This window comes from Nomascus leucogenys, chromosome 22a (genome assembly GCF_006542625.1).
Source record: "Nomascus leucogenys isolate Asia chromosome 22a, Asia_NLE_v1, whole genome shotgun sequence".
Lineage (NCBI taxonomy): Eukaryota > Metazoa > Chordata > Mammalia > Primates > Hylobatidae > Nomascus > Nomascus leucogenys.
The window spans coordinates 79,620,461-79,647,695 of NC_044402.1; the positions used below are offsets into that span (position 1 = coordinate 79,620,461).

Here is a 27,235-nt window from a genome sequence, read left to right on the forward strand (position 1 = left end):
TCTGATTCTTTCCATTTCACTATTAAATGGCTTTTTCTGATTTCTCATATTTTTGCTCCCCTGTAACACATGGTACCATATCTTATCCTGTTTATCTCACTACATTTTCTAATACACTGTTTCAATTTTTGCCCCCATTGTTAACTGCCTCCATCTCTCTACATTTTACAGTTTTTAATTTTCCAGGGAAAAATTTGATTAGGCCAGCTCATCTTTTTGTACCAGGCCACAATTCACTATTCTTTGATTCAGTTTTCCAGGGTCTACTCAGCCATAGCCAGGGGTTATAGCTAAATACAAAAAGGGACTACCCTTATTGCAAGGGCTAAGGGCAAGATAGTTTCCCTTAAATGGAGGTTTTGCCATGGCAGGCATTCAGGCTTGGCCCGCCCAGTATAGTATCAAATTTTGATTTTAAGGAGAGCAGGACCTTTCAAACAAAACAACAACAAAAATGAACAAAATCAGATTCAATTCTATTATCCTCTTATACTCATGTCTGAGAGAGTATTCTCAATCACATTTTATCCCTCCTCCCCTGTCCCATCTCACACCCACCCACCATCACAACACAGAGCAGTTCCTTGAAGTGCACTGTGAAATTTTATTGTATTTAGTGAAAGCACACTCTCGTGAAGACATTTCTAGCACAGCAGAAAATCTGACTCTTTGTATGAGCATATTACTTATTCAGCAAACACCTGCTATTAACCTATCCCACCTAAGGCTGTGCTACCAGCTAGAGCTAAAAACTCAAGAAACAGCCCTGCTCTGGGGGCGGTAAGGCAGTCTTTAAAAAACAAGCAAAAAAATAGATGTTAAGAGAAAAAAAAGACGGAGTTCTAACATTGGTCAGATAATGGCTAATTAAACAAGACTAATTAAAGCAGTATATAATTTTATAGCTTTTGTATATACAATTTAAAAAACACGACCATTTGCATCCGTCTTCAAAGAAAACAAGTTGTCTATCTAGATGATATATTCAAGTTCCCTTGAATATTTGCAATTTGTTTATTAAAGTTTGTTCTTTATTAGCCCAGCAAACAGACTAGTAGGAAGTAGGAGGAAAAAAGCTCACAATTTACATCTTTAATCTAAAAGTAGTAGCACTTCATGATGAGTTGTCATCCAGTTACACAAGAACCCAGACAGCTTGGATTCACATCTTAGATCTCCTGTCTTGTGACCAGCTTGCTGAAGACCTGATTTGAAAGTTTGATAAAGGGGTGATAATAATTACTATAATTAACATTGACTAAGTGTTTATTATAAACTATGCACTGTTTTAAACGATTTCTTTTTATTATCTTAGTCTTCACAACATTTCTACAAGGTAGGTACTATTATTTTATTAGCCCCAAACAGCTTGTTGTTTTCCAGTCCCATCATGGGACAAACCCCGTCTATTCCTTCAGACTCATCTCTGAGTTGCATCCTAAAATACTGGATAAATCTGACCCTCAGACTCTCAAAAACAAAGTTTAATTTTCTTGTGTAATACAACATGGCCACCTTATAAACTTTCAGATCAGGAATCCTCCTGGCCACCAGGTGAGACCCTTGACCCAGTACTATTTTACAGCTAGACCTTTTCTGTTGCAACTCTTCTAAATGGTCCGAAGTTCCCATGTCCAGGCTTTCATAACTCACTCTCTCGGGATCCTGATCTCCACCAAATCTGCTGAATGTGCATGACTATATTCTCTGGCCACACTGACTCTTCTGACATTTTGGATGGCCTTTCTTTTACTCTCTCCCGTTCTCCCCAGCTAGCTGGATGGGTTGAGGCCACACCTTCTTCCCCTAACAAACCACCTTCACATTCAATTACACCCACTCCATCTGCTCCCTCTTTCTCACCTTCCCCTCAACATCCCAACCTTTGATGTTGTTTTCCAGTGCCTCCTCCTTATCAGGGATTCTCCTCCCCTTCTCATACTAGGTCAGAGGCCACCTATAATCTCATTTTGGCCTCAGAAAAAGTTCTGCTGCTCCAGGACATGGCAAATGGGGATCTAGGCACCATCAGAGTCCATGTTCCCTTCCTAATGTCTGATCTTCCCCAAATAAAAACTAAGCTTTGGCTCTTTCAGTAGGGGCCCTCCTCATTTCATGAAGGAATTTAAAGGACTATTGCTTCCTTCTACCTCACCTGGCAGGACATGTATATTATTTTTACCACTTGTTGCACCCATGAGGAAAAATCCCACACATGGTCTCTGGCTCAAAGGTGAGCAGATGAAGTGCATACCCCAAACCCCCAGGAGTCTGGCCCCAAACCCCCAGGAGAACTGCAATGCCTTACACTGATCCCAGGTGGGGTTATCAAGAGGGAGACCACAGCAGGAAACGTCATAATCACATGATCACTTGCCTGATTCAGGGCATAAAAAAGGCCATATAAAACCTGTAAATTATGCCAAACTAAGGGAAATAAGACAGGGGTCAAATGAAAACCCAGCCCTATTTTATACCAAGCTGGCTGAGGCTATGAGAAAATACACTAATATGAACCCCCAGAGCCCAGAAGTCCTCACTGTCATAGCTGTTTATCAGCCAAGCATCCCCATACATTAGACATGAACTCCAAAAGCTAGATCAGAGACCACAAACTACTTTCCCAACATTGCTGGACACAGCCTTCAAGTTCTTCAATAATTGAGAACAGAATAAGGGGACCAGAGCTATAGAGAAAGAAAAATGCAAGAAGAAGAGACAGGCTTAACTGTTGGCTGCTTTAGAAGCCTCCAGCCCATTCCAGATTGTCCTAAGGACACTTCTCCAAGTAAGTGTTCTTGATGCAGAAGGACAGGCCACTGGATATGGTTTGGCTTTGTGTCCCCACCCAAATCTCATCTTCAATCCCCATGTTTTCAGGAAGAGAATTGTAATCCCCATATGTAGAATGGGGGAAGTGATTACATCATGGGGCTGGTTCCCGCATGCTGTTCTTGTGATAGTGAATTCTCAAGAGATCTAATGGTTTCATAAATGGCAGTTTCCCCTGCCCTCTGTACTTCTCTCTCCTGCCACCCTGTGAAGAAGGTGTCTGCCTCCTCTTCTACCATGACTGTTAAGTTTCCTGGGGTCTCCCCAGCCATGCAGAACTGTGAGTCAATTAAACCTCCTTTGTTTACAAATTACCCAGTCTCAGGTTTTTCTTTATAGCAGTGTGAAAACAGACTAAATAGAAACTTCAACTTAGATAGTCATACTTCAGGGGTGTAAAATATAGCCCACACTTATTCAAACAAGCCCTAGCAAGAAACCTAATTGAACAATCTCTTAAGAAGGGATAACTTCTACCATATGTAAATTACCTCCTCATTTGATCCTCCTTCACAGAACTCACACAGCAAATGAAATGCAAACCTTAACTTCCCAACAAAAGGAAAATAATTTTTGTCTAATTCAAAGGTTACTTAAAGGTTATATATAAAACAAGGTAAAAGGAACCAGGGAATAAGAGAGACATGAAGAAGGTTATAAAGGTAAAAAGGTATTTTGAGAAAGGAAGGTTATTTTTTTAAAAAAAAGACTTTATATGGGAAAAAAAATCTTGTATGGTAAATTCTTGTCCTAAAATAGAATGACTGGTTGTTTAAGAAAGAGGAAGGCTTAGGACAAGTCACAAAGTCCAAGCATGTCAAATATAGGCTGTGTAAGTCATAAGAAGGTTTGTAAAGGGAAATTTATGAAAGGAATTTTGTATGTGATTAAGTTGGTCATAACTGAAAGGGAATTATTTAGGATAGTCTTTCTAACATTGCCTCTCCCCATGTTAAAACAAGGTTTTCTTAAGGTATTAATCTATTCTTAATAAAACTGCAAGAAGTTTTACTTTTCATTTTGTAACATTTATTTTTAAAACTTCTCAGAATCATCTCAGTTTAACTTTTGCTGTGTCCCGCTACTTTCTGCTTTTTCTCCCCTAAAGAAGGCCTAATAAAATAACACTCCCCAGTTTTTGTCAGCTCCTGTCACATTTTCCTCCAATTCTAACTGTCATTATGGCCTAATGCTAAACATTAGCATAATATTTTAATGTTTCAACTTTAAGGTCAAAAAACTTAAGCAATGTTTTCCTCTGACATAACTTAATTCTGGACCCTTGGCTTTTCTTGATATGTCTAAATTCTCAATGTAATCAAAAAAACAACTTATGCTGTTCCTAAGAGTCATGTATTCCCCTGCTGAACACACACTTTCTGTGTCTAATTAAATTCAAACACTTTTTCATTGAGTTTAATTTTCAGGTTACCTAAATGGGTTTCCAATAAGGAAAAACAGTCACAAAGCAAAAGGTTTGTCTCCCTTTTTGGTCAATGGCTTTAAAAAACAAAATTTTACCTTCTAGAATTCAACAGATTCACTTTCAAATGATACTGTGAATGGAATCATTCTCTCCCCAAAGATGCCTGCTACCTTTACGAATCTCCCCTGGATTCAGCTGGTCACCAGTTTCATCTTGACATGCTCCCCCTCTCTGATGAGTCCCTTCCTCCAGAAAGATCCAATATCCTAAGTCCCACAATCTGGGACAATGACCCACAGGGTTTCCTGACAAACCAACAACCATAGGTAGGGTCTACTCCATGCCCTAGGCATGCCAGGAAGTAGCTGGAAGATGAGACCTCCACCCCATTGCCAAAGATCTGTCACTGCTGTTCTGTCAGAGGGGGTGGGGGAGATGTGGAGTCTTGATAAGTAAGCAACAACAAGGAAGGGGTGATCCCAGATGGGAAACAATGAACAACTGTTCTAATAGATGGTTAATCACAATTGCAGATAGCCCCCTTGCAGCATGACTCTATACAATTTCCCTCCAGCCCCCACCTCTTGGCAGACAACCCTTTCTCTGCTGTGCGGCCCATTGCAACCTTGCAGCATATTTTTATACTTTCGCTAATAAATCTGCCTTTCTTTACCTACAACTGTCTCGGTAAATCCCTTTAAAAACTGCAAAGCTGGTCCCGGGCAGTAGCACCCATGACACCCAGGAGTTCAAGACCAACCTGGGCAACATGGCAAGAACCCCACTCTATTTTTTAAACAAGGGGAGGGGAACAGTTCAGAGAGCTTCCAGGTGGGTGAACACATCAAGATGCTGAGATGGTAGCACACCAAGAGAGGCCATGGAAGGTCCCCATGCCTCCTCCCCCGATACCTTGCAATAAACATCTCTTCTGTAGGCTGTTCCTGAGTTGTATCCTTTATAATAATCCAGTAATCATAAGTAAATTGTCTTACTGAAGTCTGTGAGCTGTTTTAGTGGATTATCAAACCTGAAGGGGTTGTGGGTGATGAGAACCTTGATTTGTAGCCAAGTCAGACAGAAGTGTGGGTCACCTGGGGACCCAATACTTGTGCCTGGCATCTAAACAGAGGACAGCCCAGCAATGGCATCTAAAGTGAAGACAGCCTGAGCCTGTAGTCCCAGCTACTAAGGAGGCTGTGGTGGGAGGATTGCTTGGGCCCTAGAGTTTGAGTCCAACCTGGGCAACATAGCAAGATCCTTGTCTATAAAAAATAAAAAGAAACAAATAAATAAAGTGAGGACAGTCTTGTGGGATTGAGCCCTTAAACCCTGGATCTGATAACTCCAGGCACTTACTGCTAGAATTGAATTGGGTTGTAGGACACCCAGGTGGTATCTGGAGAGCTGGAGAATTCATTGGTGTGAAGAAAAAACTCACACATTTGATATGAGAAATACTGTCAATGAAAAGTTATATACACACACACACACACACACACACACAGACACACACACATGTGTGTGTACAGATGAAAAAAGAAAGAACTTTTATCTGAGGAATGCAAGTCCTTTTAATTATCAGACCAAGAGAGACACTAAAATGAGACCACAATCATGCCCTACTCCACGTCTTGAGCGGTGTATTCATCTTCTGAAACTGCTTGCTATTGCCCTAAGTAGCTATAAATAAATCTAATAATGCCCCACCAGACATTATAACCCACATCCTACAGCTTAACAATGTAGAGCCAATCACTAATCAATGTTATTTCTGTGAACCAATGAGAATTTCTGACAACTTTTTTGCCATAACCCATACCTTATAGCTTAACAATGTAAAGCCAATCACTGATCAATGTTATTTCTGTGAACCAATGAGAATTCCTGACAAACAACTTTTTTTGCCCTTAAAAATCTACTTCTAACTGCTACTAATCAAAGTGCATGTTCAGGACAATTTGAATCTATGCTCCCAGGTTGCAGTCCTTGAGCTTAGCCAAAAAAAACGCTCTATTTATATTAATTTTGCCTCAGCCTCTTCCTTTTAGGTTGACATGCATACAGACATGCCACTGCCTTGATTCATGCTAAGGCACCAGCACTTTTTCTCACCAATGCTTTTACACCGTCAGCACAAATGTCAACACAGTAAACAGGGCAAATAAAACCTAAGAATTATAAAAAACAGTTTTGACCTCAGGGACTCCTGAAAGCTAGAAACAAGAGAACTACTGATCTCGGTTGTCCATGGGATGCTCCCCCAGAAAAAAAAAAATTCAACCTTGAGGAAGAAATGCAGATACAGAGACAACAGTCACAGAAACAGAACTGGCTTCCTAACCGGATTTTCCTTATGGTATATGAGCAGAGACAAATTCTCAGCTGCCTTTAATTCCTTCCTATTTTTTTGAACTTATTTCTCCATCCTTCTCATCAATTCTGTAAATTATACAAAATAAATCCCTTTTCTGCTTAAGTTGGCTAAAATAGGCTCCTCTTTTAATCAGTGGAGAAAGTTGGTAGAAGAAGCAAAACTAAAATTGAGAGTTTAGTAGACAGTCTCCAATCACTTAAGGCTTTTGTTTTTTACTGTTGCCATTTAATTTGAATAAAAATGCACATCAATACGTTGAAATTTTAACCCTTGCCATAGTCAAACCTAATTAAACAGCATCCAAGAAACAGGAACATCTGGAATCCCTAAGACAAGGCATAAGAAATGATAGATGCAGGTGACTCATGGATAAAATCTATTAATATTATTGAAGATTTCCAAGTCAAATTATTGATTTTACACCATCAAATGCTAAAATTGAATTTTTCACAACTGCATTCTCCACATCCCTAAAAGGGAAAAGGAAAATGGTTTTAGTCTCTTGGTCTAGATTTACTTTGGCAAACTATGATATCCAGAAGCAATCTTCCATTTCATCACTATCTCCTGAGAGATAGGTGCTTTATCCAAACTTTCCTTTACACAACCACTTCAGCATGGTAAAATACTGGGTTTGAAAAAAATTAAACAGCTTTTTAAAATTGTTTAAGAATATCTTGAAAGTGATAAAAATGTAGCTTAAAGTAATACTAAAGAGAAATACAGTTTTGTGGGTGTATAAGCCAAGATCAAATGAACTGATAGATAAAAAGTAAAGCAGTCAAGAGATGAAAACAATTGTATTTACTCTGTATCTTCCTCCCTTCTAGAGTCTCCTTTCCATCAATCTCTTTCACTGTTGTCACAAAAGAGAAGGGTAATAAAAAATAATTATTACTGTACCACTAGGTCAAATTTAATTTAATTTTTCAAAAGTTATTTGCTCCAGTTTTTCAAGTGTTTAGCACAGTCATTAAAAAAACAAAAATCTTTCTCTTTCTGGTTATCTTAGTATCTAATAGAAAAATTTAAATGGATAATGTACAAAATAAATAAAGGAAAAATCTTGCAAAATACAACCAATACCACCACCATCTCCACAATAAAATGTTAAATAACATAAAGGTGGAAAATGGCGAATAGGAGACAGGACTAACGTGCAGCTCCCACTTGGACAGACAGTACAGCATCTGGAGACACATATTGTTAACTTTTCTTCCAAGAATGACCACAGGAACATAACAGCAAAACTGAAGAGTTCACAGACCCTTCAAAAGAAGTGGCTTGCTGCTGCAAACACCACAAAACAGCTGAAAAACTGTGAATCAACAAAGTCTGAGAGGGGGAGAAGTCAGCCTCTGAACACACATCCCCACTGGGGAACCCAAAAATCCAGATCGTGGGAGAAGAATTTAATCTTACCCAGAGCTGAAATGGATTTAGGGAGCTATGTGAAACATAAAAGGAGAAGAAGCAGTTGGAAGAGCCCTGTAGGCACTCCTGGTCCCCAGCATGAGCTCAGGGAAGCTATTCCTGACCTCATCTCACAGAGGTCCCTTAGGGAAGGTGAGGCAGCTGGTGAAATTGGGGAAGGGCCACAGGGTGAAGGATGCTCCTAGCTGAACTCTGTAATAATTGTAACTGAGCACAAACTTTTCCTGAGCAGAATCCAGGGAGTAGGGGGCAAACAGGAAGTGAAGATACAAGCACAGAAGCCACAGCTGACCATGCAGGCAGGCAGGCAGGGAGGTGAGAGACCTGAGAGCCCTGCTTGTTTTCTCAACGTGAAGGCTTGTATCTGAGGGCAAGACCTCAGCCCTGCTCTCTGGCTGTCTGGATACAAACTCAGTGTGGTTGGTGGGGGCAAGGTGGGAGTGAGACTGGCCTTGCTGACTGGGAGCTGGGTGAGGCCTGTCACTGCTGGCTTTTCCCCACTTCCCTGGTGATCTATATGATGCAGCAGAGGCAGCCATAATCCCCCTGGAACATAAGTCCATTGGCCTGAGAACCACCCACCATCCCCCAGTGAAACCCCCACCCAAAGAGAGTTGGAACTCAGACTAGTCTAACCCTGCCGATGGTTTTGCTCTATCTGCCCTGGTAGCCAAAGACAAAAGATAAAGCTCTTGGGAGCTCTATGGCCACAACCAAACCGGAGAAACCAAAGTACTCATCCTGGCCAATGTGGGGCAAGATTATATCCACCTTCTACTACTGCAGCTGGCACTCTCTTGAAAGTGCCACCTCCTGGCTGGAGGTCAACCAAGTCAAGCCATTACAGTAACTCAACAGAATAACCCTGCTCCAAAAAAGGAGAAAACAACAGCTAATTCTACCACCTGCAACACTCTGGCTAAAACGAGGTCCTGATTCTGTCCACATGACACCTTCACTACCAGCATAACCAGCATTCAAGAAAACCAGCACCAAACAAAACTAAGATCAAGGACTCCCACAGAGTCCACTTTATTTACTCCCCTGCCACCTCCACCAGAGCAGGTGCTGGTAACCACAGAGGGGAGACCTAAAGACGGATGACATCACAGGACTCTTTGCAGACATTCCCCAGCACCAGCCTGGAGCCTGGTAGTCCCACTGGGTGGCTAGACTTACAAGGGCAATAACAATCACTGCAGTCTGGCTCTCGGGAAGCCCCATCCCTAGCACCACATCAAGGGATCACCCTGTGGGACAAAAGAATCTGAACAGCAGCCCCTGAGTTCCAGATCTTTCCACTGAAACAGTCTAACAAAATGAGAACGAACCAGAAAAATAAATCTGGTAACATGACAAAACGAGGTTCTATAACACCCCCAAAAGATCACACTAGCTCCTCTCCAGCAACAGATCCAAACCAACAAGAAATCTCTGAATTGCCAGATAAAGAATTCAGAAGGTTGATTAGGCTATTCAAGGAGGCGCCAGAGAAAGGTGAAAACCAACCTAAAGAAATTTTTAAAAATATAGGATATTAATGAAAATGTCTCCAGAGAAATAGATATCATAAAGAAAAGACAATCATAACATCTAGAAATAAAATACACACTTAGAGAAATGCAAAATACACTGGAAAGTTCCAACAATAGAATTGAACAAGTAGAAGAAAGGACTTCAGAGCTCAAAGACAAGGCTTTCGAATTAATGAAATCCAAAAAAAGACAAAAAAGAATTTTTAAAAATGAACAAGCCTCAAAGGAATTTGGGATTACGTTAAAACAACCAAACCTAAAAATAATTGGTGTTCCTGAGGAAGAAGAGAAATCTAAAAGCTTGGAAAACTTATTTGAGGGAATAATCGAGGAAAAGTTCCCTGGTCTTGCTAGAGACCTAGACATCCACTTACAAGAAGTTCAAAGAACACCCAGGAAATTCATTGCAAAAAGATAATCACCTAGGCACATAGTTTTCATGATATCTAAAGTCAAGACGAAGGAAAGAATCTTAAAGCTGTGAGGCAAAAGCATCAGGTAACCTATAAAGGAAAACCTATCAGATTAATAGCAGATTTCTCAGCAGAAACCCTGCAAGCCAGAAGGGAATGGGGTCCTATCTTTAGCCTCCTTAATCAAAATAATTATCAGCCAATAATTCTGTATCAAGCAAAACTAAGCTTCATAAATGAAGGAGAAATAAAGAATTTTTCAGACAAACAAATGTTGAATTTGCCACTACCAAGCAAGCACTACAAGAACTGCTAAAAGGACCTCTAAATCTTGAAACAAATCCTTGAAATACACCAAAATAGAATCTCCTTAAAGCATATATCTCACAGGACCTGTAAAACAGTAACACAATGAAAACAAACCAAGGTATTCAGTCAACAAACAGCATGATGAATAGAACAGTACCTCACATCTCAACACTAACGTTGAATATAAATGGCCTAAATACTCCACTTAAAAGATACAGAATGGCAGAATGAATAAGAATTAACCAACCAAGTATCTGTTGTCTTCAAGAGATTCAACTGACACACACGGACTCACATAAACTTAAGGTAAACGGGTGGAAAAAGACAGTCCATGCAAATGGACACCAAAAGTGAGCAGGTGTAGCTATTCTTCTATCAGACAAAACAAACTTTAAAGCATCAGCACTTTAAAAAGACAAAGGGGCCATTATATAGTGATAAAGGACTCGTTCAACAGGAAAATATCACTATCCTAAATATACATGCACCTAACAGTGGTGCTCCCAAATTTACAAAACAATTACTACTAGACCTAAGAAATGAGACAGATGGCAACACAATAATGCAGGGGAAATACAATACTCTCCTGACAGCACTAGACAGGTCATCAAGATGAAAAGGCAACAAAGAAACAATGGACTTAAACTACACCCTAGAACAAATGGACTTAACAGATATTTACAGAACATTCTACCCAACAAATGCAGAATATACATTCTTTTCATGAGCATATGGAACATTCTCCAAGACAGATCATACGATAAGCCAAAAAACAAGTCTAATAAATTTAAGCAAATTGAAATTATATCAAGTACTCTCTCATATACTACAGTAGAATAAAATTGGAAATTAATTCCAAAAGGAATACTCAAAACTATACAAATACATTAAAACAATCTGCTCCTGAATGATCTTTTGGGCAACAATAAAATCAAGATGGAAAAAATTTCTTTGAACTGAACAATAGTGACACAACCTATCAACACCTCTGGGATAGAGCAACAGTGGTGCTAAGAGGAAAGTTCATAGCATTAAATGCCTATTACATCAAAAAGTCAGAAAGTGCACAAATTGACAATCTAAATTCACACCTCAAAGAACTAGAGAAACAAGAACAAACGAAACCCAAACCCAGCAGAAGAAAAGAAATAAAGATCAGAGGAGAACTAAATGAAACAGAAACAACAACAAAAAAGATACATGAAACAAAAAGCTGGTTCTTTGAAGAGATAAACAAAAATCAATAGACCATTAATGAAATGAACCAAGAAAAGTAGAGAGAAGATCCAAATAAGCTCAATTAGAAATGAAATGGGAGCTATTATAACCAAGATCATTCAAGGCTACCATGAACACCTTTATGCACACAAACTAGAAAACCCAGAGGAGATGGGTAAATTCCTGGAACTATACAACCCTCCTAGATTAAACCAGGAAGAAAGAAAAACTCTAAAAAGACCAATAACAAGTAGTAGGATTGAAATAGTAATTTAAAAATTTCCAATGAAAGAAGTTCAGGACTAGATGGATTCACAACTGAATTCTATCACACATTCAAAGATGAATTGGTATCAATACTACTGAAAGTATTCCAAGATAAACAGGGAATCCTCTCTAAATCATTCTGTGAAGCCAATATTCCCCTAATACCAAAACCAGAAAAGGACATAACAAAAAAAGAAAACTACAGACCAATATCCCTGATTAACATACATGCAAAAATCCTCAACAAAATACTAACTGAACCAAATAGCATATCAAAAAGATAATACACCATGACCAAGTGGGTTTCATACCAGGGATGCAGGGTTGGTTTAACATACACCAGTCAATATATGTGATAACCACATAAACAAAACAATTAAAAACAAAAATCATATAATCATCTCAATAGATGCTGAAAAAGCATTTGACAAAATCCAGCATCACTTTATGATTAAAACCCTCAGCAAAATCAGCATAGAACGGACATATCTTAAGGTAATAAAAGCCTTCTATGATAAACCCACAGCCAACATTATACTGAATGGGGAAAACTTGAAAGCATTCCCCCTGAGAACTGGAACAAGATGTGGATGCCCAGTTTCACCATTTCCATTCAACACAATACTGGAAGTCCTAGCCAGAGCAATCAGACAAGAGAAAGAAATAAAGGGCATCTAAATCGGTAAAGAAGACAAACTGTCACTGTTTGTTGATGATATGATTGTATACCAATAAAACACTAAAGACTCCTCCAAAAGCTTCCAGATCTGATCAATGAATTCAATAAAGTTTCAGGATACAAAATCAATGTACAAAAATCAGTAGCACTGCTATACACCAACAGCGACCAAGCTGAGAATCAAATCAAGAACTCAGACCCTTTCAACAACAGCTGCCAAAAAAAAAAAAGGAATATACCTAACCAAGGAAGTGAAAGATCTCTACAAGGAAAACTACAAAACACTGCTAAAAGAAATCACAGACACAAACAAATGGAAACACATCCCATGCTCACGGATGGATAGAATCAATATTGTGAAAATGATCATACTGCCAAAAACAATCTATAAATTCAATGCAATTCCCATCAAAATACCATCATCATTCTTCACAGAATTAGAAAAAAAAAATCCTAAAATTCATATGGAACAACAAAAAAAAGAGCCTGCTTAGCCAAAGTAAGACTAAGCAAAAAGAACAAATCTGGGGGCATCACATTACCCGACTACAAACTATACTACAAGACTATAGTTACCAAAACAGCAGGGAACTAGTATAAAAACTGGCACACAGACCAGTGGAACAAAATAGAGAACCCAGAAATATGGCAAATACAGCCAACTGAACTTTGACAAAGCAAACAAAAACATAAAATGGAGAAAGGACACTCTTACTACCCTACTAAACAAATGGTGCTGGGATAATTGGCAAGAAATGTCACACACACACACAAACACGTCATGGAATACTACTCTTCAGCCACAAAAAGGAATGAAATAATGGCATTTACAGCAACCTGGATGCAGATGGACACCATTATTCCAAGTGATGTAACTCAGGAACGGAAAACCAAACATCATATGTTCTCAGTTATAAGTAGGAGCTAAGATATGAGGATACGAAGGCATAAGAATGATATAATGGACTCTGGGGACTCAGGGGGAAGGGCGGGAGGGGGTTGAGAGATAACAGACTACACACTGAGTTGAGTGCACATTGATCAAGTGATGGATGTACCAAAGTCTCAGAAATCACCACTAAAGAACGTATTCATGTAACCAAACACCACTTGATCCCCAAAAACTATTGAAATAATTAAAAAATATCTTCCGTTCCAAGATGGCCGAATAGGAACAGCTACGGTCTGCAGCCCCCAGTGTGACTGATGCAGAAGACAGGTGATTTCTGCATTTCCAACTGAGGTACCTGGTTCATCTCACTGGGACTGGCTGGACAGTCAGTGCAGCACATGGAGGGCAAGCCGAAGCAGGGCGGGGAGTTGCTTCACCTAGGAAGCGCAACGGGCCAGGCGATTTCCCTTTCCTAGCCAAGGGAAGCCATGACAGACTGTATCTGGAAAAACAAGACACTCCTGCCCAAATACTGCACTTTTCCCAAGATCTTAGCAACTGGCAGACAAGGAAATTCTCTCCTATGCCTGGGTCAGCAGGTCCCATGCCCACGGAGCCTTGCTCACTACTGGTGCAGCAGTCTGAGATCAAACTGCAAGGCAGCAGCCTGGCTGGGGGAGGGGCATCCACCATTGCTGAAGCTTAAGTAGGTAAACAAAGCAGCTGAAAGCTCCACCTGGGCAGAGCCCACCACAGCTCAACAAGGCCTATTGCCTCTATAGACTCCACCTCTGTGGGCAGGGCAAAGCTGAACAAGAGGCAGCAGACAACTTTTGCAGACCTGAACGTCCCTGTCTGACAGCTCTGAAGAGAACAGTGGTTCTCCCAACACAGTGTTTGAGCTCTGAGAATGGACAGATTGCCTGTTCAAGTGGGGCCCTGACCCCCATGTACCTAACTGGGAGACACCTCCCAGTAGGAGCCCAAAGGCACCTTGTACAGGTGGGTGCTCCTCTGGGACAAAGCTTCCAGAAGAAGGATCAGGCAGCAATATTTGCTGTTCTGCAGCCTCTGCTGGTGATACCCAGGCAAACAGGGTCTGGAGTGGACCTCCAGCAAACTCCAACAGACCTGCAGCTGAGGGACCTGACTGTTAGAAGGAAAACTAACAAACAGAAAGGAATAGCATCAACATCAACAAAAAGGGCATCTACACCAAAACCCCATCTGTAGGTCGGTCACCAACATCAAAGACCAAAGGTAGATAAAACCCAAAGGTAGATGGGGAGAAACCAGAGCAGAAAAGCTGAAAATTCTAAAAACCAGATCACCTCTTCTCCTACAAAGGATCGCAGCTCCTAGCCAGCAACGGAACAAAGCTGGATGGAGAATGACTGTAATGAGTTGACAGAAGTAGGCTTTTAGAAGGTCGGTAATAACAAACTTCTCCGAGCTAAAGGGGCATGTTCTAACCCATCACAAGGAAGCTAAAATTCTTGAAAAAATGTTTGACAAATGGCTAATTAGAATAAACAGTATAGAGAAGACCTTAAGTGACCTGATGGAGCTGAAAACCATGGCACGAGAACTTCCAGATGCAGGCACAAGCTTCAATAGCCGATTTGATCAAGTAGAAGAAAGGGTATCAGTGATTGAAGATCAAATTAATGAAATAAAGCGAAAAGACAAGCTTAGAGAAAAAAGAGAAAGAAGAGTAAAAAGAAATGAAGAAAGCCTCCAAGAAATATGGGACTACGTGAAAAGACCAAATCTACGTTTGATTGGGGTACCTGAAAGTGACAAGGAGAATGGAACCAAGTTGGAAAACACTCTTCAGGATATTATCCAGAAGAACTTCCCCAATCTAGCAAGGAGGCCAATACTCAAATTTAGGAAATACAGAGAATACCACAAAGATACTCCTCAACAAGAGCAACCCCAAGACACGTAACTGTCAGATTCACCAAGGTTGAAATGAAGGAAAAAATGTTAAAGGCAACCAGAGAGAAAGGTTGGGTTACCCACAAAGAGTGGGATCTCTTGGCAGAAACCCTACAAGCCAGAAAAGAGTGGGGGACAATATTCAGCATTCCTAAAGAAAAGAATTTTCAACCCAGAATTTCATATCCAGCCAAACTAAGCTTCATAAGTGAAGGAGAAATAAAATCCTTTACAAACAAGCAAATGCTGAGAGATTTTGTCACCGCCAGGCCTGCCTTACAAGAGCTCCTGAAGGAAGCACTAAACATGGAAAGAAACAACCAGTACCAGCCACTGCAAAAACATGCCAATGTGTAAAGACCATCGACGCTACAAAGAAACTGCATCAATTAATGGGCAAAATAACCAGCTAACATCATAATGACAGGATCAAATTCACACATAACAATACTAACCTTAAATGTAAATGGGCTAAATGCTCCAATTAAAAGACACAGACTGGCAAATTGGATAAAGAGTCAAGACCCATTAGTGTGCTGTATTCAGGAGACTCATCTCACATGCAGAGGCACACACAGGCTCAAAATAAAAGGATGGAGGAAGATCTACTAAGCAAATGGGAAGCAAAAAAAAAGCAGGGGTTGAAATCCTAGTCTCTGATAAAACAGACAAAGAAGAGCTAACTATCCTAAATATATATGCACCCAATACAAGAGCACCCAGATTCATAAAGCAAATCCTTAGAGACCTACAAAGAGACTTAGACTCCCATACAACAATGGGAGAATTTAACACCCCACTGTCAACGTTGGACAGATCAATGAGACAGAAAGTTAACAAGGATATCCAGGACTTGAACTCAGCTCTGAACCAAGCAGGGCTAATAGACATCTACAGAACTCTCCACCTCAAATCAACAGAACATATATTGTTCTCAGCACCACATCACATTTATTCTAAAATTGACCACATAATTGGAAGTAAAGCACTTCTGAGCAAATGTAAAAGAACAGAAATCACAACAAACTGTCTCTCAGACCACAGTGCAAACAAATTAGAATTCAGGATTAAGAAACTCACTCAAAACCACTCAACTACATGGAAAGTGAACAACCTGCTCCTGAATGACTGCTGGGTACATAACAAAATGAAGGCAGAAATAAAGATGTTCTTTGAAACCAATGAGAACAAAGACACAATGTACCAGAATCTCTGAAACACATTTAAAGCAGTGTGTAGATGGAAATTTATAGCACTAAATGCCCACAAGAGAAAGCAGGAAAGATCTAAAATCGACACCCTAACATCACAATTAAAAGAACTAGAGATGCAAGAGCAAACAGAAGGCAAGAAATAACTAAGATCAGAGCAGAACTGAAGGACACAGAGACACAAAAAAAACCTTCAAAAAAATCAATGAATCCAGGAGCTGGCTTTTTGAAAAGATCAACAAAATTGATAGGCCACTAGCAGACTAATAAAGAAGAAAAGAGAGAAGAATCAAATAGATGCAATAAAAAAGGATAAAGGGGATATCACCACTGATCTCACAGAAATACAAACCACCATCAGAGAATACTATAAACACCTCTATGCAAATAAACTAGAAAGTCTAGAAGAAATGGATAAATTCCGGGACACATACACCCTCCCAAGATTAAACCAGGAAGAAGGTGAATCTCTGAAGAGAACAACAACTGGCTCTGAAATTGAGGCAATAATTAATACCCTACCAACCAAAAAAAGTCCAGGACCAGACGATTCACAGCCGAATTCTAGCAGAGATACAAAGAGGAGCTGGTACCATTCCTTCTCAAACCAGTCCAATCAATAGAAAAAGAGGGAATCCTCCCTAACTCATTTTATGAGGTCAGCATCATCCTGATACCAAAGCCTGGCAGAGACACAACAAAAAAAGAGAATTTTAGACCAATATCCCTGATGAACACTGATGCGAAAATCCTCAATAAAACACTGGCAAACCAAATCCAGCAGCACATCAAAAGCTAATCCACCACTATCAAGTCAGCTTCATCCCTAGGATGCAAGGCTGGTTCATCATATGCAAACCAATAAACGTAATCCATCACATAAACAGTACCAACAACAAAAACCACATGATTATATCAACAGATGCAGAAAAGGCCTTCGATAAAATTCAACAGCGCTTTATGCTAAAAACTCTCAATAAACTAGGTATTGATGAAACATAACTCAAAATAGTAAGAGCTATATATGACAAATGCACAGCCAATATCATACTGAATGGGCAAAAACTGGAAGCATCCCCTTTGAAAACCGGCACAAGACAAGGATGCCCTCTCTCACCACTCCTATTCAACACAGTGTTGGAAGTCCTGGCCAGGGCAATCAGCCAGGAGAAAGAAATAAAGGGTATTCAACCAGGAAAAAAGGAAGTCAATTGTCCCTGTTTGCAGATGACATGATTGTATATTTAGAAAACTCCATCATCTCAGCCCAAAATCTCCTTAAGCTGGTAAGCAACTTCTGCAAAGTCTCAGGATACAAAATCAATGTGCAAACCACAAGCATTTCTATACACCAATAACAGACAGAGAGCCAAATCATTAGTGAACTCCCATTCACAACTGCTTCAAAGAATAAAATACCTAGGAATCCAACTTACAAGGGATGGGAAGGACCTCTTCAAGGAGAACTACAAACCACTGCTCAATGAAATAAGAGGACAAAAACAAATGGAAGAACATTCCATGCTCATGGATAGGAAGAATCAATATCATGAAAATGGCCATACTGCCCAAGATAATTTATAGATTCAATGCCATCCCCATCAAGCTACCAAAGACTTTCTTCACAGAATTGGAAAAAACTACATTAAAGTGCATATGGAACCAAAAAGGAGCCCACATTGCCAAGACAATCCTACGCAAAAAGAACAAGGAAGGCTGTAGGCATCATGTTACCAGAATTCAAACTATACTACAAGGCTACAGTAACCAAAACAGCATGGTACTGGTACCGAAACAGACATATAGATCAATGGAACAGAACAGAGCCCTCAGAAATAACACCACACATCTACAACCATCTGATCTTTGACAAACCTGACAAAAACAAGAAATGGGGAAAGGATTCCCTATTTAATAAATGGTGCTGGGAAAACTGGCCAGCCATATGTAGAAAGCTGAAACTGGATCCCTTCCTTAAACCTTATATAAAAATTAATTCAAGATGGATTAAAGACTTAAATGTTAGATCTAAAACCATAAAAACCCTAGAAGAAAACCCAGGCAGTACCATTCAGGACATAGGCATGGGCAAGGACTTCATGACTAAAACACCAAAAGCAATGGCAACAAAAGCCAAAATTGACAAATGGGATCTAATTAAACTAAAGAGCTTCTGCATGGCAAAAGAAACTACCATCAGAGTGAACAGCAACCTACAGAATGGGAGAAAATTTCTGCAATCTACCCATCTGACAAAGGGCTAATATCCAGAAGCTACAAAAAACTTAAACAAATTTACAAGAAAAAAAAACCCATCAAAAAGTGGGCAAAGGATATAAACAGGCACTTCTCAAAAGAAGACATTTACGCAGCCAACAGACACATGAAAAAATGCTCATCATCACTGGCCATCAGAGAAATGCAAATCAAAACCATCTCATGCCAGTTAGAATGGCGATTATTAAAAATTAGGAAACAACAGATGCTGGAGAGGATGTGGAGAAATAAGAACGGTTTTACGCTGTTGGTGGGAGTGTAAATTAGTTTAACCATTGTGGAAGACAGTGTGGTGATTCCTCAAGGATCTAGAACTAGAAATACCATTTGACCCAGTGATCCTATTATATCCTGGTTATATACCCAAAGGATTATAAATCATGCTACTATAAAGACACGTGCATACGTATGTTTACTGGGGCACTATTCACAATAGCAAAGACTTGGAACCAATCCAAATGTCCATCAATGATAGACTGGATTAAGAAAATGTGGCACATATATACCATGGAATACTATGCAGCCATAAAAAAGGATGAGTTCATGTCCTTTGCAGGGACATGGATGAAGCTGGAAATCATCATTCTCAGCAAACTATCACAAGGACAGAAAACTAAACACCACATGTTATCACTCATAGGTGGGAAATGAACAATGAGAACACTTGGACACAAGGTGGGGAACATCACACACTGAGGCCTGTTGGGGGTTGGGGGGCTGAGGGAGGGATAGCATTAGGAGAAATACCTAATGTAAATGACGAGTTGATGGGTGCAGCAAAAATATGGCACATGTATACCTATGTAACAAACCTGCACATTTTGCACATGTACCCTAGAACTTGAAGTATAATTTAAAAATAAATTTAAAAAATAACATAAACATACTAGTCCACATTCTTCTACAATGGGATATCTGACCTAAATATATCTGAGTGGATTATACTCTCAGACAAGGAATGAAGCCAGTAACAGACATTTACCTAACATGAAATAATGAAGAGTAGAAAGGAAAATACCTTAAAAAAAAAACAAACTTGTCTTGTAAAGCAGGCTAAGAAATGAAAGAAGGAATTCACAACATTCGTAACAAAAAAAAAAATACACAGCACTGCACTTATCCTATTTATATGGTCATTTAAAGCAGCACCTATTTTAAGTCATAGTTCATTAAATATAAAAGAGGCAGAAAGCCAGAGCTTATGACAAATTAAGTGCCTTAGAGACTGGTAAATATAAAGGAAAATGCAACCATGATTTTGTGTTAACTTCAACCAAAAGCAAGAAGCACCAAAAAAACTAATATCATTTCTAGGTGCAAAATAAGTACTCCTTAGAACAAAGCCCTTCTACAGTTAGGGACAATGAATTCTGAGAACTAGAAATACAGGGAGACTAGGTTTTCACGTATATTTGTATCCATTTCCTAGTTTAACTATCTTTCCCAATATTGTGGAGATTTAAAGAGGAAAATAAAGGCAACCAAGGCGTATTTAAGTTTGTATTTTGTCTCCCCAAGGGCAGAGACCACGTCATTTATTTTTGTATTTATTTGCTCACTCAAATAAATACATAATATTTATTTGTATAAATATATAAATCTATACTTAGAACCTAACAGACTGATAGAAGTCCAGATGGTGGACATTTCTGGCATTCCCAAACATCTGGTGAATTAATGGATAAATGAACAATAAAATGAACAAATGGTAAAGCAAAACACTTACTCTAAGAATCCTAACATTGTCACAACTACCTGAATGCCAACACCTTGAGGGGAAATCACAGGATTCACATATGCATGCTTTTCCTTCAAAGGAGCTCCCACCAGCTGCCTATCTACTGGGAGAGCCACCCAAGATCCCACAGCTACATAAGTTGCTGGATGCCAAGAACAGCAAGTTCTTGCTGGTTAAGATGGACATCAGTGGGTGCCATTAATGGGCTGCCATTAGAGGGCGGCAGAGGATGTATTCAGCAGCAGAAAATAGAATTGCAGGCTTTTTAATCAAGACTGGGCAAACTGCACTTTATGAGAGACTGTATTTGATGATGTGAGTGGGTACACTAGAACTCCTCTCTCAATAAATATAAATCAATCAGTTTATTTGGAAAATTCAGTTAAATTCTTCAAGGAGCATTTCTTTTTTTTTTTTTTTTGAGACGGAGTCTCGCTCTGTCGCCCAGGCTGGAGTGCAGTGGCGCAATCTCGGCTCACTGCAAGCTCCGCCTCCCGGGTTCACGCCATTCTCCTGCCTCAGCCTCTCCGAGTAGCTGGGACTACAGGCGCCCGCCACCACGCCCGGTTAATTTTTTGTGTTTTTTAGTAGAGATGGGGTTTCACCGTGGTCTCGATCTCCTGACCTCGTGATCTGCCCGCCTCGGCCTCCCAAAGTGCTGGGATTACAAGCGTGAGCCACCGCGCCCGGCCGGAGCATTTCTTACCAACCAGTGAAAACCCATTAGGATAGCCTAGGGGTAACTAAGTCATCTCTAATAAGTCTACATCACGTAGACACAAAATGGCAATGAACAAAATTAGAATGCAGGCTCTTTGGCCTTGTATTTCCAGAAGAAATACTATAGTTATAACTATCCATAAATTGAGATTAGAAATATTTTCAACTGTTGTTACGAAGTAAGAGCAATTTTAGAAATTAAAACATACAGGTACTCAGTGCTCTAATACTCCACATATCCACACATAAAATTATACAGAAATAAACATTATTCAACTTTAGGATAATAAATTGGTGAAGCAAATCAACAATGGAAATTTTATGTAATTTTTGTGTTATTGCAGGTGCCAGTGCATGATTACTAATCTGGTTTTGCAACAATACTGACAGTTGTAGAGGAAAGAACAACAATCCTTTGAGTAGACCTAAAATGAAAGTTATTTTTTAAAAGGGGTTTCACCAAAATACAGATTTATCCAAAAGCGTAACTCCTCTAAATTAATTTGAAAGTTAAAGTATCACCGAATATCATTTTTACCGTATGAATCAAGAACTAGTTTATTCAGTAAGAAATGGAGAAAAGAAGGAAAAGAAAGCCTCTGAGATGTCAAGTTTTCTATAAAACTACTGCTAATCCACCTTAAGAGACAAAAAAATCTACATTAAGAAGTCTAGTGGAACATTAAAAGTCCTATATTTAAAATTCAAAAGTCTACTGAAAATGGTAATGACAGCCCACCACTTAAAAACCCTTTTCAAAAACTACAATATAAGCCACTAACCCTAGACCATCCTCCTCACTCTGTCCCTTCTCCACCCCTCTGGCCATTCTACCAAACCCTTATCAACTGCAAACCTCCATTTTTGAAGGTCCAGATTTAAAGTTCCTTTCCTTAAACTTTCATATTAATATATGAAAAATTTTTTAAATCTTTGGTTCTTCTTAATTTACAGATAAATCCTTAGTTTGACTGCTTCTTCACCAAAATAGGAGCAGCAAAAGGAAAAGGGAACATTGCACTAGAGAAGCAAATCACACTTGTGTAATTCCAGGAGGGTCAAGATATTCCTGGAACCCCCAGCTTTAAAGTATCCCCTATGGCTAGGACCTCATTATCTACTGCCAGAGTTCCCTTAGATGAACTCTCTACCTGTACATTTTCTGCATCTAAGCCTGTGTTGAGCTCTAGAAACCCAAACCATTTCCTTTTCCTTTTCCAAGGCATGCATGTGTCCACTAAATTCACCTAGCTGGGTGAGGTCTCCTTCCATCACCAGTGGAGGAAGTGGATACAGCCACAATAACTTCACAAATTCCAGCAACTAATATCCAGATTCCAACCCCTCTTCACCTACTGTAGGTGTTTCCTCTCCTCTTCTTCAACTCAGAATTTCTCTGGGTCATTACCAAACCTCATTCTCTCCCAATCTTCCTCCTAGAAAGAGGTGTTCTTCCTCTCTCCTTGGTTAAAAACACACATGCCTTCCATTAAGTTAAGACTAAATGTAATATTCCAGATATATAAGATTTAAATGCATTTGGAACAGAGGTTCAGATGTATTACAGGGCCCCTAATTCCACATAATTGGCATAACAAATTAATTTTTAGTGCCCAAATGTCTATATGTTCAATACCACAAATACATAAAATAATACTTTTGTTCAAATGAAATAATATACCTGTATCATGAATTGAGATTTTGGCACTAAATTTTTTTGTTTGCATAATGTAAATATTTGGTATGTGCCGAACACTACATTGGGGAGGGGAGGAAATGTAAAAATAGTTTTTAAAAAAGGTTAAAAAAGTTTTAAGTTAACTTAAAAAATGGAATATTGCTTTAAAATGGAAATTATAATAGTGTTACCAAGGCAGAAAAAAGCCAGTGAGATGTATGAGTTGCTTTCATCAGAGTGAAAGTCTCATTTAAAAAAAAAAAATGGGGCCGGATGGGGTGGCTCACACCTGTAATCCTAGCACTTTGGGAGGCCAAGGCAGGTAGATCACCTGAGGTCAGGCGTTCAAGACCAGCCTGGCCAACATGGTGAAACCCCATCCCTACTAAAAATACAAAAATTAGCCAGGCGTGGAGGTGCATGCCTGTAACCCCAGCTACTCGAGAGGCTGAGGCAGGAGAATCGCTTGAACCCGAGAGGTAGAGGCAGAGGTTGCAGTGAGCCAAGATTGCGCCACTGCACTCCAGTCTTGGTGACAGAGCAAGACTGTTTCGGAAAAAAAAAAAAAAAAATGCCCCAGGCATGGTGGCTCATGACTGTAATTTCAACACTTTCGAAGACCAAGGTGAGAGGACTGTATGAGCCCAGGAGTTGGAGACCAGCCTGGGCAACATAGTGTGACCCCATCTCCACAAAAAAAAAATTAGCCAAGCATGGTGTTGTGCACCTGTGTGGTCCCAGCTACTCAGGAGGCTGAGGTGAGAGGATCCCTTGAGCCCAGGAGGTCAAGGCTGCAGTGAGCCATGATTGTGCTACTGCACTCCAGCCTGGGTGACAGAGTTAGACCCTGTCTCAAAACAAAAATTAAAAAACAAAAAATAACATATATTGTATTTTTTGTAGTAAAACTACTGAAACAATAGAACATTCTGCAAATTTTCAATCTGGTCAACTATTAAACTTGTTCAATTATTAAAATGTCATTTTGGAACAAACATAGGACACATGGAAAACCAAGTATTTATAGAGTGACCAACTCTTTTCTCTCTCGTAAGGACTGTAAGCGATATTAGCTATCTTTCCCAAAAAAAGACTTCCCTCACCAAAGATCTCTCTACTATGGGATTCTGTTCCAAAGAGTTGTTCTCCCTGAAATAAAGTTTAGTGCAGTGGCAAAAAACATGGCCTTGGAGCCAGGGTGTGACTCCCAGCCAGCCACTTACTAGCTAAGTGGTTTTGGCAATTCCTTTAATTTCTTTTATGAGCAAATCACTGAACCTAACTCATAGGACTGGGACTTAAGTGAACAAATTTGTATATATAGTTTAGTATACTCAGGATGATAAGGACCCAATAAATGGCATTTATTACTAGCAGCTAAATCTTCCTTCCTCCACTAATTACTGGTTTACCAGTTTACTACCAGTAACTCCACTGAGGCCACAGTGAAAGCATTCCCACTAAGGCATTCTTGATCTAGAAAAATAACAGTCCCAGCCTTATCCTGATACTTTTTTATATTCCAAGAATATTCTTTCATCCTCATATTTTTATATATGATTCTATTAATAACCCAATGTTTTCAGATGAAAAAGCTGAGGCACAGAGAAGTAATATGCTCAAAATAATATAGAAATTAACAGATTTATAAATCGTGAAATCGTTTAGTCTAACCTTTCCATGTTGTAGATAAGGAAACTAAAATCTGGAGACACAGACTTGCCATCCTAAGGCCACAAAACAAAGCAGCCTGTGAAACCTAGGCTCTTGCAACTCTGTCCAGTGCTTCTCTCCACTATATTACATAGTCAGATAATAAAACCAAAATTAAAAACACATAAATAGCAGATAACTATTATTCTATTAATTTTTTAAATAAAAAATATATCCACACAAAGACTTGTACATGAATGTTCACAGCAGCACTGTTCATATAACAGCCAAGATATGAAAGCAACCCAAATGTCCATCAATTCTATATGGATAAACAAAACATGACACATCCATATAACAGGATACCAACAGGCAATACAAATGAATGAAAACGCTGATATACGATATAACGAGGATAAACTTAGAAAACATACTAAGTGAAAAACGCCAGACACAAACATATATTGTATGATTCCTTTTGTATAAAAAATGTTCAGAATAGGCAAATCCAAAAAGAAAGAAAGTAGTAGGCCAGTGGTTGCCTAGGGCTGGGGTGGGTATGGAGAGTGACTGGTAATAGACACTAAGTTTCTTTTTGGGGTGATGGAAATACTGTAAAATTAAATTGTGGTAGTGGCTGCACAGCTCTGAAATCTACTAAAAATCAATCTGTATAATTAAAATGGGTGAAATTCATGATACATAAATTTTACCTTAGTAAAGCCATCAAAACTAATTTAAAAAATAAACAACTGAATTGGTCATTTTGTAAATCAGGACAATCTGGATGAAAATGATGTACACTTTATTAAGATATAAAAACTAAAAAAAAAAAAAGTAAGCAATATTCTCTAGAAAGTCTGTAAAATGAACTGCATATGGAAAGCAATTTATCCCCAAGTGGTACTATAATCAGAACATATTGCTATGAGAAACTTCAGTTTTGCAAAGACAAATTTCTTCCAACATTGTACATTCTGGATGGTATAAAACAATGACAATAAAAGACTAAATGGATTAAACAACGGGAAGAAAGGAGAGTATAAGCAGTATTGTTGATAACATTTATGTTCATAAGATTGTCCAAACTCTCTATTACTCTATATTGGAACTACAAAAGGAACTTAGATTTGCATTTTATTTTTAATCTCAAGGGAAAATTATAAAGGTCTTATATCTTAGGGTATCTCAAAGTTTTCACATCAACACACAGAAAGACGTCCAAGATTTGAGTAAAAGTTAAATGTATTCCTTTCAATGCTATTACATGTTTTAAAACAAATCGAATTTGCTTTTGAGAAAAGGATAAATGTGCCTATGGATTAAAACAATACTATTTTGTATTCCCTAAAAATAAACTCTGAAGAGCATGATTAAACACAAATCACTTTGAAACATGGCCTAATCTAAAAAATGGGATCTCAAATTAATTATGTGTATTTCCTCACACCTCCAAATAAAAATAACAATAATGCTAACATTACTGAGCACGTTTTACATATAAACACGATCCTAATCACTTTCTGTGCATTGTTTCATTTGTAACTCACAATTATCCTACTTAGTTAAAACTATTACCGTCACCATTTAACAGCAGAGGAAACAGCGGCCTAGTGAGATGGAGAGAGGTTAACCTGCCCAACATTATGCAGCAAAACTGGCATTTAAACCTAAGGCTAAGTCCAAGGATACAATATTGTGACATAAGAAATATACTCTATATTTTGTATCTGCTCCTGATTCTTGGCACAAAGCTCATACAACTCTTGGAATCTCTAAAGTGCTAAGTGTCTTTTGTATGCTAATGAAATGACTGATTGCTGAAGGCTCTTTTGAAGGATGGGGGCTGGTTGCCAGGGAAATCAACCCTGTGAATAGAGTTGGAACTTTCAGTCCAACCTCCCCCTACCCCCACTAACTCAGAGAAGGGAAGAGGAGCTGAAGGTTGTGTTCACCAATGGCCAATGATGTAATCAATCATGCTTATATAATGGAACCTCCACAAAAACCCTAGAGGACTGGATTCAGGGATCTTCCATATTGTTGAACACATGGAGGTTTCTGGAGGGTGGAATGTCGACCAGAGGTCATAGAAGCTCTATGCCCCTTCCCATACACCTTGCCCTGTGTATCTCTTCCATGTGGCTGTTCATCTGTATGCTTTGTAATATCCTCTGTAATAAATGGGTAAATGTACATGTTTCCCTGAGTTCTGTAAGCCATCCTAGCAAATCAAAACTGAGGAGGGGGTCATGGGAACCCCAATTTATAGCCAGTTAGTCAGTAACACAGGTCACAACCTGGGGCTTGCAATCAGTATCTGAAGCAGGGGGGTAGTCTTGTGGGACTCACCCTCAACCTGAGGGATCTGATGCTGTCTCCAGGTAGGCAGTGCTAGAATTGAGTTAAATTACAGGATACCCAGTTGGTGTCAGCTGGCAAATTGATAGGTTGCTAGTGGGGGAAAATTTCCACACATTTTGGTGACCAGAAGCGTTCTATGTTGACTGTGTCAGAGATGAAAAAAACAACTTAGGGTTTTTTTCTGTATCTCCTACAGAAGCCCTACTCTTAAGCTCTAAGTTATATTAATTCTCATGCTTATGGTAATTAATGTAGTAACCTTTACTGTAAT

At 39.1% G+C, this 27,235-nt stretch overlaps 1 protein-coding gene across 3 annotated transcripts in view; it reads right to left on the bottom strand.

The window, feature by feature from the left end:
- SESTD1 (SEC14 and spectrin domain containing 1) overlaps positions 1 to 27,235 on the bottom strand; it is a 165,063-nt gene that overhangs the window by 97,901 nt on the left and 39,927 nt on the right. The window contains exon 1 of one of the 3 annotated variants that reach the window (XM_030802448.1): positions 1,082 to 1,184. The exons of the other annotated variants lie outside the window; for them this stretch is intronic. The gene's annotated coding sequence lies outside the window, so the exon portion shown is untranslated. Of the gene's footprint in view, positions 1 to 1,081; positions 1,185 to 27,235 lie in introns of those variants that run through there. 3 annotated transcript variants of the gene reach the window in all.